Below are 13,117 nucleotides of genomic sequence, written 5' to 3' on the forward strand. Positions count from 1 at the left end.
ATATAAAAGACCAAATTATGAAGCAGCCAGTAATTGCTCTTACAGCTATATCCACCCCCATCATCTTGCAAATGAGAGGGAAGGTCTATGTAATCTATCTACCTGTCTCAGGTTTCACTCCAGTACCCCATGCCAGGAGGAATAGCTTTTACTCACCACCATAACTCAACCACCTTCCAGGTAGATAGTGACAGATTTTTAAAACACTAAGAAGCAAATGCCACACAACCATTTGGGGCAGTAAGTAAAGTTAAGAATGCTGCATAGAGAAAAGCTGATGATGGAGACAAAATGTAAATTCCTCTCATTGGCATTGAACTGGGGTACTGGTGATAGGACCCCTGACATGTGAAAAGTCCAGCAGATTCTTTCAGGGGTATCTTCTTTCACAAGCTTGGTTTTAGTTACACTAAATCCAAAACATAATCAGCCATGATAGGGGGAGAGTTAAGCCTGTGAATAGCTGGCTGCTGCCTGGGTCCTCAGCCCAGACCTTCAAATGCAGCACTTGTCAAAAAGGGAAGCATTCTCCAGCACATAGTTTTAAAATATATTTGTGCATTTTAAGTTTATACATAGATCCTGTAAATGATATGGGGCAGATGTAAGAGAGATGGGGGTCTGGGAGGGATGTCTACTCTATGCAACATTGCTCCCTCTAAATCTGAAGGACTTAAATAGGTAGATGTATGCTGACTCTGTCCAGGTCAACTTATTTGATGTTCTCTGTATTGTACTCCTTGTTTCAGCAGGTACCGGAAGAATTACTTCCAGCATGATTCTATAGCCCTCCACTGCTTTCATGGGGATCAAACTCCCAGAGAAGAGATAGAAAGAAATTCAGTACTATTATATTATATATTATATTTCTCAGTAGGGCCATACCTGCATCTCCTGCTAGTGGAGATGAGGGTTATATTGGCAAAAGAGTTATCTTGTCAGCATAGTCAAACCACCTACCCAGATGACAGAAGTTGTACTGGCAAAAAGATTCCCTTTGGTGGGATAAATTGGGTCTACAGAGGAGGTGAAGCATTTTTAGCAAGCATAGCTAATAGCTGAGGATTGCAATTTCTTTCATAGTCTTAAGACACACTTATGCTGGAAAAACTATCATGACTTGGCCTCAGTGGGCCCGAATCTCTATCGCTGTGCTAGTTGTGTCATCATTTCACCCACGCAAAAAGTGAGAGAGATGCATCTGCACTAGAATCCTTCCCTACTTTGCACTTGTGACACAACGTGCAAAACTTTCATGAAGGCAGACCCTGCGATGCTCAAGCAGCTTGTATTGGTTTTTTCCTCTGTTATTTTCAAGAGAAAACATCCCTCACTATCAGCCATAACAGCGTACCAGCCCATTATGACCCAGTGTTTTACATGGCACTGGGATTTTTAAGGCGCCAGAATGATGATATGTTATGGTGATGAGCACCAAAATAAATCCTAGATAAATATCTAGATACTGAATGAACTGATTGTGTGAACATTCCCTCTTTTAGAACCATTTTAGCAGAAGGTATTTAAATCATCCATGAGCAGGCAAAGAACTAAGTCTCTGATGAGAAACGAGTCTTTGATCTTCCCGGTCAGCAGACAGCAAAAAGTCTCCTGTTAACTTAAGCCCACCTAATGGAATGCCTGTGAAGACACCTAAGGGATATCAAGTGGGGAAATGAATTGTGTCCCTGGCTGCGCTGGCTCAGGTGTGTTTATTCAGAAATATAAAGGAATTCCTTTTCCCCTGGGTGTATGGGTTCAACAACAACCCTGTCTTCTGTCCATAGCATTGCTGTAACAGGGGACTTTCAATGTGTTTTCTTATTTATCTGAAAGGTTCTGAAAGTTCCCAAATAAAATATTCTGATCGGTGTGTGTGAGGGAGCGTGCATCCACAAACTGCTGCTCTCCAGTGGATGGACTCAGTACTGCTGGTTGGTAGACTATTATTAAACTATATATTGAGGCTTACTTAGACCTTCCTTAGACCTATCCTCTAATACAGGGGTGTCAAACTTACCTTATGCCCCAGGCCAGATCCAGGCTGTGGAGCTTCTTGTGCCAGATCCAGCATGGGGTACAAGAAAGCTGTGGCACTGGCTGTGCAGAGCGTGGCATCATCATCAACAAAACATGCAGTGGGGGTGGCAGTGAAGCATGATACAGTGGTGGCAGCAAAGCATGAAGTAACGTGTCCTGCCCCTGCTGCCTGGCCTGTGCTGGAGCTGAAGCTATGTCACCGTGTGCCATCTGCTGCAACAGCAGCTTCAGTTCTCCCAAAGGCCATGGTGCAAGGAATGATGTCAGGATGAGCAGGGGGTTGGGCTAGATGACCTCTTGAGGTCCCTTCCGACTCTAATTTTCTATGATTCTATGACTTGTCTGTACTTCAAAGTGAGCTTGTCTACACAAGATGCTACTGTGCAGTGGTTATTGCGCATTTATTTATTACTTCTATAAGCAAGTACTAAAATATTCAGTAACTGGAGTTACTGTGTCATAGTGCTGGTGAACACCTTTTCAGTGATGGTATTGTGTAGTAGCCCAATACCACTGCTCAGTAGTGCCTTGGTACAGTTTTTGCCACATAACACGACTGCACAGTAGTATCAGACTACTGCTCAGTCAGCGTCTCATGTAGATGTGTCCACTGGGTAGAGATTTAGATAGGGGTAATTTCAAGTGCAGGAGCTGCTCCTGAATCATTCCAAGTATGGAATCACTTGTTCTTCTGAGTGAATGTTAAAGATCCCACAGTACTCCACAGTAAAGGGCCATGGAACTGACTGTCCACACCCACTGAACTTCAGAAACTACCAGGAACTCAGTGGAGGCACCTACAGGTCATACTGTTGATGTACAAAACCCTTAATTTTCTAGGCCCAGGTCCTTGCAGGAATCTCACATTAGATCCTGTTCACATTGTACTTCTGTTCCTTCAGATTCACAGAAGAGTCAGGACCATTCTTCCCCATTGAAGATGTCCATCTGAAGCCCTCTGTTTCTTATGAACTACTGCACTTCCTGTCTAGGTCAGTCTCTCCAAGACTATTGAATTCCACTTACCTTTTTGCACAGATAAGCAGTGGGCTTTCCTGCACTGGGTGGTATAGACCATTCTGTAGCTACAGAGAAAATATCTTAAGAGACTCTCAAAAATCAGGTGCTTAAGGAGGGGGGATGTTCTAATGAAGGTAGAGGAGAATTGTATTAAATACTGTAGGAGATTCTTGCATGTATTCTCTAGTGTAGTCTCTTAAGATCAGTGGCTGCCTAATAATAAGGACAGCCTCATGTACTTGGTTCTATTTTTTCGCAACAGGCAGCATTAGACTGATGTCTTTCAGAAATCTGTGCATCCCTACTTACTGAACATAGAAAGAAAATAAACTCCCATAAGTACACAGTTCTTAGTCAGTGCTGTGAACCTCTGGTATGATTTATTCAATGAATCCCCTGCGGAAATGCTTTGCTATTGGAAAAGCTTGGTGTTGAGGGTTTGGCTTGGCTGGTTTTCTTTAATTCCAACCTTGAGCATTGCTAAGAGTGTAAAATAAACTGGTTTAGATCTATAAAAATTCTCCTGGCAAACAGATTTATTCCTACTAAGAGCAACAGTATAGTTTCCAGAGCATCATGCAAAGCACTGTTCTAGTACAATACTTTCTTTAGTTAAGTGAGAGAAGTGGTAGCATGATCTGAAGAGGGATGAACGTCAGGAACTGTTGGTTTCTAACCAGTGCTCTGGAAGTGCCTCTCCTCCTGGCAAGGTACTGGAGCCATAACTGGCTTCTGATTGGGGCGCTTTGGAGTATCCAGTTTGAGGCAGATAGATCTTAACTTTCAGAGGGATTGTATAGCCTTTTGTCCGCTTCACTTTCGCTGGAGTTGTGGGTTTTCAATACCTCTCAAAATCAGATCTGCAGAGTCTTGATTCACCCCAGAATAGAAAACCCTAAACATCAGTGGCAACCCTGGAAAAGGTGGGCCTTAATCTCTGATTTACTGTTGAATGGGGTACAAATCCTTAATGTGGTCACCATTAATAGGTCAATATTTGCCACCAGGAAGAACAGAAGCTACATGACATTCCATGTTTCCCCTGTACATGGTATTAAATAATACTCTGATCTGTTCGCATGCATCGACTTTTAATGGTGACCACTGTGCTCAAGAAGGATGTTATGAGAAATAATTAATTACTTAAAGTTTACTTAAAACTTTGAAGATGTAGGGCCACATACTTGGCTGATATAGTAGCGTTTTAAATTTGGCCACAAATGCCTACTTAAGAATTTCTTTGGAATAGGAAACTCCCTGCACGGCATTACCGTGCTGAATTCCTAGGCCTATGCCTCTGTCCAAGCTGTACATGCAGAGGCAGGTATGGTAGAGTTACGCCATCCACCCCACCTTTGGGCAGGGGTCTTTAAGGTCCTTACATTAGGGGTACAAATTACGTCTGCCCAGTAGCAGTTCTAAAAGGTGTTAGTTGGGGTCCAAGGATGTAACTCCCAGTCAGGGAGCTATGAACAACAGCCTAGTACAAGAGAGAATCTGGCCATGAACATGCTTAGAACATTCAGTTCCTTTTGCAGCACTTTGGTACTGCAAAATATTGGTACAGACAAAACATCCCACTGGCTTCTCTGCAGGGAAAATCATTGTAATTTACTGTCTTTATTTCGGCATTCTGATGCATATTCTTCCATGTACTGCTTCTTGCTCTCTCATCTCCCTCCCTTTCTTTTCATTATTGAAATTGCATGGTACACATGAAAGTTATATCTTCAGGTGAAAGATTAATTTGGCAGTTAGGGAATGTGAGCAAAATACATAGGGAAGTTAAAAAAACCTTGTTTAATAGAGTTAATTGAAAAGTGTCCCTGAAACCTCAGGGGAAATGTCTATACTTTTATCTTTTTTTTTTTTTTCCTTTTTTTTATTTTAACCAAAAAGATAAAAACATTCTAGCAGGTCCATTTGAGGTCTGTAAGGCAAAAAGATTCAGCTGGAAATAATATGAATTAGTTTCTAAATCAGCCTTTCCTTTATCTTAACTTGCCTCTGAGGTATCAGTGTGATAGGATCACAGCAGTGGGAGCTTGGAAGATTTTGGGCTAATTTTCTCAGTGATTAGGCCAGAAGCATACACAAAGAATCTCAGGCTTTTCCAATAGAAACTTATCATGCATGGTCTTCACCTAATAGCCAGTTTGGAATCCTGATTTAAAAGTTCTGTCTATAATCATGTGATGAGGAGACCTGGTGGGGAAAGGAAGAGGAATGTGATCTCTCTTATAAAAGGAAGTTGGTGACGGGTTTCAGCATCCTAGAGCACAGGGCTGATTTTTAAATGGCATTCTGTTTCAGAGAGAGAGGATCTATTCTAGTTTTTTTTATATGCAAATAGGACCCAGGTACTGTCATCCTGAATGGCTCACATTGTAAGTACAGAGTAATCCAAGGTGTGACAGCTACTTCCTGAATACCCAACAGGTCAATCTGTAAAGTTATCACATTTCTCCAGGAGGTGTTTGAATCGGGCACTCTCTATCTGAACAGACATTCCAGAAAAATGAAAAGGAATCTACAGCAAAAAGATAGGGAATGATAAAGGACCCTTCTGTTTCCTTTTCTCCCTCACCTGTCCACCTCATCTGCTATACAGACAGGCTGATATAGCTACCTCAGTTGAGGTGGGGAGAGGTTGGTGGTCTAGTTTACACTGCATTATTCTGACAGCAAAACCAGAAGTGCATCAACTCTCAAATCTCCCCCAGGGTGCAGCACTTCTCTTCCTGCTAGCCATTACACCCCTTCCATGAGTGAAATAAAGCTTTTGCTGTCATGTGTAGACACTTCTGTGCCTTTTGTCTGCTTTAGTGACCTCCTCAGCAAGTGGCATCTTCCGAGGGATTGCTTTGTGCTCTCCTGGCACAATTCCTGAAGTGGAGCCACGTGGAGCTACCAGAAGCCCATGGATGTGCCCATGGTCTAGCAACAGCTGCTACCTACCTGCTTCCTACTATAAGAACTCAGTTCAGCAGAAGTAGGGAAGTGGAGACAAGGCCTAAATAACAGCTGTGCTTGTCAAAGCCCCTAGTATAGACTCAGTCAGCTGCCCATAAAAGCTAGTTGAGTTTTACTCATGGGGATTGTTTTGATCTCCTGGTTCAAATCTTGGTTTTGTCAATATAAGTGTTTCCCTAATAGGACTCCTTTGTTGATATAGCATTCAAATATGCCTGAATCCCTAATAAGTTGCATCTTCACAAGAATCTCAAGTTTCTTTGGGCAGGGATATCTTTCTGTGCCATGTTTGTACAGCCCTTAGCACAACTGGGTCCTGGACCGTGATCAAGACTTTTAAGCAATACCACAATATGAATCAATATGTGCATAAAGATAGACAACAGCATTTCTGGGCTTTTGCATTTAAAATGGCGAATTAATTCATTTTGCCCCCAAATACTACTAATAGTTTGATGGCCTTTGATAAAGTAAACAGCAGGCTTAGCAAAATACAGCCTCGTTATGTCTGTGTGTAGAGCAGGGTCCTGCTGAGACTTTTCATTCATTCATCAGGGATAGAAACAGGCCTAGGAATCTGAAGTCTGTACAGCACAAAATAATCAGCTCTCAAAACAGTGATGAGATAACCCACCTCAGTGGAGCCAATGGTTTTGATCCATATCAGACTATCACAACAGACCCGTATCAGTTCACAGATATCATTCTACTGGTGTCAGTCTCCGTACTGTTTATTTTAGTGGAAGCTCAGTGCCAGCAGCTCAGAGAGCAACCTCTGTCCAGCTCCCTCCATAGGACAAATAAACCATGTCAGTTGTACCCGTTCCATGATGCACACATCCCTCATGGTTACAGCCTGTACATCCCTATTGCTCTTGGCTGTCACCTTGTATTTGCAGCAGTGGATTATGGAGAATATTGACCAGTTATCCCATGGCACTTTGAGGTAAGGCAGCTGGGTATGTTTTTGTTTTGGTGCCAACCCCTTCAGATATACTTCTGAACGTAAAGCACTGCCTTCCCAAAAACACAGTCATGGCCAGGTGACACTCCTCAGGAGGAGGATAGTATGAAAACTGCTATTGCCTAATAACTGAATTATTGGCTTATGGACAGCACCGAAACATGCCACTCCCATTTGGGTCATATCTTCAAAAGAAACTTTTGCCTACTTAGTAAATGGAGCTGGGGGAGTGATATTTCATACCAGCAGAGACCCCAGTATAGATACATTGATGCCACCAGAAAAGTGCTTTTGCCAGAATTGGAGAAACAGTTGGAGCTATGCTGGCCAAAGGACTCTATTGCAAGGCTAAGCCAGTCCACTGGCAAATGTCTCTAGCATAGATGAGGCCTTGATTAGGGGTCACTTATGGGACTGCTGTAACTAAATCAGGGGACCTATTTACAACAAAAGTTGTATTTGGGATCAAAGCAGCTTTGCCAGGGTATGGGTAAGTCCTATTTCACTACAACTTTTAATGATATTGTAATCAGCTTCACTTTATTTCAGAAAGGGCCTTAGGAATCATGTAGCTATAGACCATGTCTCAAAGAAACCACTCCATGGTTTCAGCTTAGTTAGATAGCTTTCACACTCTGACAGCTTTTGACCTTTTTTCTAGAAAACCTGAGCTAAAAAAAAAAGTGAATCAAGGCAGCTTCCCTTGAAAAATAAGAGTGATAGCTCATTTCAGCACATATTTGAATTGACTTGATGAGGATGAATTGTTGTTTACTGGAGGTAAACATGAAAAGAAATATAGGGCATCAGCCACATTCAGGTTTCCTGTTTTACTGTGATTCTGACACTGGAAGAACTGTAGTGAAGCTGAATAAAAGCAGATCTATCAGAAGAAGTCCCAAGCAACCTAATGCCAGGCAGATATCAACAGTTATTCTCCCCCAGTAGAATTAATCCTGCTATTTCTGCCAACGGCTGTTCGGGTTATGGAATCAGGGTGCCTGAGTTCTGCCACTGAATTGCTGGGTGGCCTTGGGAAGGTCATTTAACTTCCTGAGGCCTGTTTCCTTAACTGTAAAATGGGGTCAATATATACCTGATCCACAAAAGGGTTGTGGGTTTGAAAACATCACAATATAGGTGCTAAAAGATATTATAAGCCTTATAGAATTGATTGGTTATAACCAGACATGGTTTCTGCCAGAATTGCCAGTTTCACGAGAAGATCTATAATAGGGATGTTGTGATGAGCTAGTTATGTAGAAGGGTTGTCTACACACAAGCCTGCAGTGTTTTAGCTTTACTCTTATTTTATCTTAATTAGGAACAGGCCTAAGCTAAAGCAAAGTAAACGAATCATCAATAAATGAATCACAAATAAATGCCACCATGGGGATTTGCCCTGGTTTAATTTAAACCAGTTTGGTTCTGCATATACACAAGGCCTCTAATTAAAATCAGGGTCTCCATTCAGGGATTCTTTTTGACATAAGGACCTTAGGGCTAATGCTCTCTTTACTAGTTTAATTTTTACTTGCATCTGTTCTCCTTCCTGTGTCCAGAAGCAATCCAGGAAGGACCATTCAAAGCACCCATGTAATTAATGAGGATTAAGGTGGAAACAGTGTAACTTAATTCTTAACTAGGATCTGGCAGGGAAAGGCTGGGGGAGATCCTTAGACAAACAGAACAAGGCACCTGGTACAATAGGTGTTAAATAGACTATTAGGCTTTGCTGAGTACTTCTTGTTTAGCTTGAATTGAGGATAATGGTTTAGGAAAAGGGGAATTAACATAAAAATATCCCAACTTTTGAAAGAGAGGCTAAGCCCAAAAGCAAAATTAGTAAAAGATGGAACTTGCATAAAAGAGACACTTAACTCTCTTGCCCTCTCTGTTTTGCCTCCCTCCATTTCCCTCTTCCTCTCTTGGGACACAATCCTTAATGAAACCATTAGATGTAAAAAGTTTATTCAACTAAAACTTTTGCCTGTGTGGCATTGCATTAACCCTATTTACCAACCAGTGTTCCACAGACTGATAATAGTCATGAAGCACTTCTAAGAAAGTAAAAATCATTGTTTTCTGTTTATTATCCATTTTTCTTCTTATTCCAATTAATCGTCCTTCTTCTTCCTAAGGCTCACAGACTAAATGGCATTGGAAATCTATTCATCTTGAATATAGAGAAACTGCTGCTGTCAGGAAGCAGGACACCCAGAGGTTTAGCGTCTTCACTGACAGGAATGGTCTGTGCGCTCTTGGTTAAGTCACTTGGCCTCTCTGTGCCTACCTGTGAAATGGGCATGGTGATACTTGCCTGCTGTTTTGCCAGTCCTAATTTACAATTAATTAAGTAACATTCCCAAAGTGATTTATACATGTAGTACATATGCTATCCCTCAGCATGGATCAACATTGTTCTTGCTTTTTCATCGTCATATACCTTGTTGACTCTCATCTTCCCTGAACCAGCACTTCCTGCCATCATGAACGATAAAGTTATTTGTCTGAGGGCTTGTCTTCATAGGAAAGTTATCTCAGATAAACAAAGGTGTGTGTTAACAGTGCCTAGCTACTTTGCACTTACTCCCCATATAGATACTCTTAAGTGCAATAAGGTTAAAGTGACTTATTCTGCCTTGAAATGTTTTGTCCTCAACTTAAAACCTGTTCCTGTACCTCTCCATGCATAGACTTTCCACTGAAGTCAGTGAGTGTTTGGTATGAAGAGTGTATAGATGACTTTAACTGTAAACTCCTCTGGACGTCTTCCTCCAGCATTATGGTTTCAACCAGACAGAGATTTTGCTTTGGTGGGGATGGCTGGTGAAACATGGATTTTCCATCTCTAACCTCTACCCCCATTAGACGTAAACTTCCTCTCTGGAAACAAAAATAATACGTGAACATCAGATCCTTCTAAAATGTCTTCCAACACAGTGCATGTCTAGGGAAAACTAGTCCTAGACAGTTGCCTCTGAACTGTCTCAAATCATGCCTAACCTTTCTTATTAAAATTGTATATTAAAAAGATACAAGCTGTTGCTGTGTTGTGTTGTGTTTACAGCCCGACTGCAGATACAGTCACGGTTTATATGACAGAAACCATTTTCTAGAGTGAGTTGTCAGCAACTGCAAGTGAAGTTTAACTGTAAGAATAAGCAATCTTGCTGATCTGCCATTTATTGACAGGCATCACTGTTAAATCCGTAAGATCTTCTCTGTTTTTAGTGACAGCAGCTTTTATTGTGCTCCAGGCAACATTTCTCTGAAAGTTTTGACTTCTTCCAGTCTCCAAGGAAAGCAAATTATTACAAAGTCCTCTCTGCATAGCAGAAAACATGGAGCATTTTAATTTCTATGAGAATTTCTGGGGGGTTTTAACACTCTTCTGTCTTTATTTTTTTTTCCCCTTGTTCCCACAGTTTTCTCTCAAGTTTGGAGAGAGGTTATAGGGTAGCCATCATAGGGGACATTCCGGTTTTCTACTACTCTGTCTTCTGTTGATATGAAACCCAATGCCTTTATGTCCTCTATTTTTATCCTCTGTGATGGCCACCCTAGAAGAGAATGGTCTTGATATATGAAAGGCATGAAACTGCAGCAGCTGTCTTCACTTGAACTGGGATGGTGGGGGGAAAAGAAACATGATTACCAAACTGGTTCAATCTTTTTAATAAGTTCTACAGCACTCTGTGCTCCCAGAGCTCCTCTCAGTGATAGCACAGCACTTCACAAATATTACTGCATTAAGTGTTGCCTCAGGAGGATGTGTTATCCTTACTTGGCACATAAGAAACTTTACTTGACCAAGATTGTGGCAATAGCAGAGCTAGTAACCAAAGGTGGATCACCCATAAAACTCTTTGCGTGGAAATGGTTGATATTGAAAAAGGACTTCAAAACCAATCTTTCTTGTTCGTAAGCAGTATTAGTATTGACAATATTTCCCACCGCTGCCAACTCTTGCAACTCTGTTAGGATTCTCAAGTTGCTTGGCATTTTGTTTTTAAGCCCCACTTCCTGCAGTCAAGGGATTTCCACTATAATCTCAGCTTCCATTATAAGAGTAAAAAGGAAGTTTCTAGCCTTAGTGAAAGCAGCTTTGAGAGATGACCCAAAATGTACCCTCAAAGCTTAAAAAGCCAGAGTGCTAATACAAGACAAGCAAAAAAAGTTAAGTCTCATGATTTTTAATTTGGTTATGATTTTGGAGGGGTCAGGGGGAAATGACATGCTTGTCTCATGCTTATTTTAAAACACTTGAGGGCTGGCAGTAGTGATTCACAGAGAATAATCTACAGAAGAAAACTGGTTATAGTGTTTTTACCCTATTTAAAAATGAATACCATCAGGTACATACTAACGAGACAGAGATAATTGTAGCTTTTATGGTTATTATTAGTCCTTATGTCATCTATTTTTAGTGATAAAAGGAGCCTTCACATCTACTAAAACATGGCATTTTAAATAATAATACCTATAAAAATAAGTATTTCATTAAATCAGATGCATAGCTACATGTTACTGTTCTTATCACACCAACTCTCTGCACCGCAAAATAAAATGTGATAAAAATAGGTCTTAAATTGCATTCAGTGACCAAATGACAGTGACATGACAGACTAGGCCATTTTCCTCTGCCCAGTTCAGTCTTGGGTATATATAGGTGGTCTCCCATCTTCATCCTTAGGTAAAATACCATGATGAATTATTCAAGTTAGCTGACATGTTGAAAAAGACCAACTTAAAGATTTGTTGCCTCCCTCCATACAACAAAATAGAGCATGATATGGGCTCCAACACAAGCCCCGATATGCTGAACCCAATAGATCTTTCACTCATACCAGTATCCATTCATTCAGTTCAGTAAATTATCCTAATTTAAGATACTGCAAATGGGAGGAGAGCTGGACATAATCATGTGGCAACGCAAGTACAGTAGTTTCCCTGCACAATCCAGAATACTCAATAGACGTACCTAATAGCCCCTTTTTAATACAGGCAATGGAGTTAGAACAAGATATCTTCCTACCGAGAACTATAGGCAGGAATACTCTAACCTCTGCATTTTATATTTATAGGTAACTTAGCCCTATTTGGTTGCAAAAAAAAAAAAAAAAAAAAAAAAAAAAAAAAAAAAAAATCACCCAAACTGCTTGCATTATGTAATCATTGCCTGTGAGCTGAATATTTAGGTTTGTTTCTCTCCCTCACCCACCCTTTAGTCTTTGGCCCCCGCTGCTGGCAATACCCAGGAAATTATTTTAACATGCCTTTAGTACAATTACTCAGGTTTCTTTAACCAAAGAGAGCATTAGGCTCTACAGTAGCATATTTTATCAACTTCTTCCTATCAGTATCCTGCTGTTAATCCCTGCTGTGAAGGATGGCTGCAGTAAGGCAGTGCACATCTGAAGATAATTCCTTGTTAAGAGTGTAAACATTACAGTATTTAAGTCAAAGTAGAGAGGATTTTCCAGGATGTTCTCAGAAGCTAAACAAAAAGGTAGTGTAACAGGAGGTTTTAGCTTTGTTTCAGTTCCTCCCTCTCCAAGTAGAAGTATCTTTTTTGGTAGATGTAGAACAACAGCCCTGTGTAGTCGGACCTGCAAATGTTTCACCAGCTTATTTCCCTTAAGCGTCTAGACAAAAGTGCATTTTTACATGGGGAAAAAAAAGTGTTGGGCTAAAAGCTGCTCCTTAAGCAGCCAAGGTTCTTTGAATATATGCGATATATTTTATTAGACCAACTATGCAGGTCTAATAAAAGATATCATATCTGCTCAAAGAACCTTGCCTGCCTACGTCCTTAGACCAACACAACTACAACCACAGACCAAAAAACTCAGCTCCTTTAGCAGCGACACTTAACAGATGGGAGGCTCTTTAGAGTCGCCATCAACTTGGAATTCAGTCAGTTTAAAAAGTTGAAGTCTTTTCAGATTCTCCCCATGCCTTCCAATCCCTTTGCCGATTTGTGGCTTCACAATACTAGTTTTCCCTGTTTAAAAATTATTTCAATTCATCTTTGATAGGAAAGGTCTATAACAATAAGGAAACTGACCATGTAAGATGCTAATAAAGGAGCACAACAATCAAAAGGCTACACAGAGG

This window comes from Alligator mississippiensis, chromosome 8 (genome assembly GCF_030867095.1).
Source record: "Alligator mississippiensis isolate rAllMis1 chromosome 8, rAllMis1, whole genome shotgun sequence".
Lineage (NCBI taxonomy): Eukaryota > Metazoa > Chordata > Crocodylia > Alligatoridae > Alligator > Alligator mississippiensis.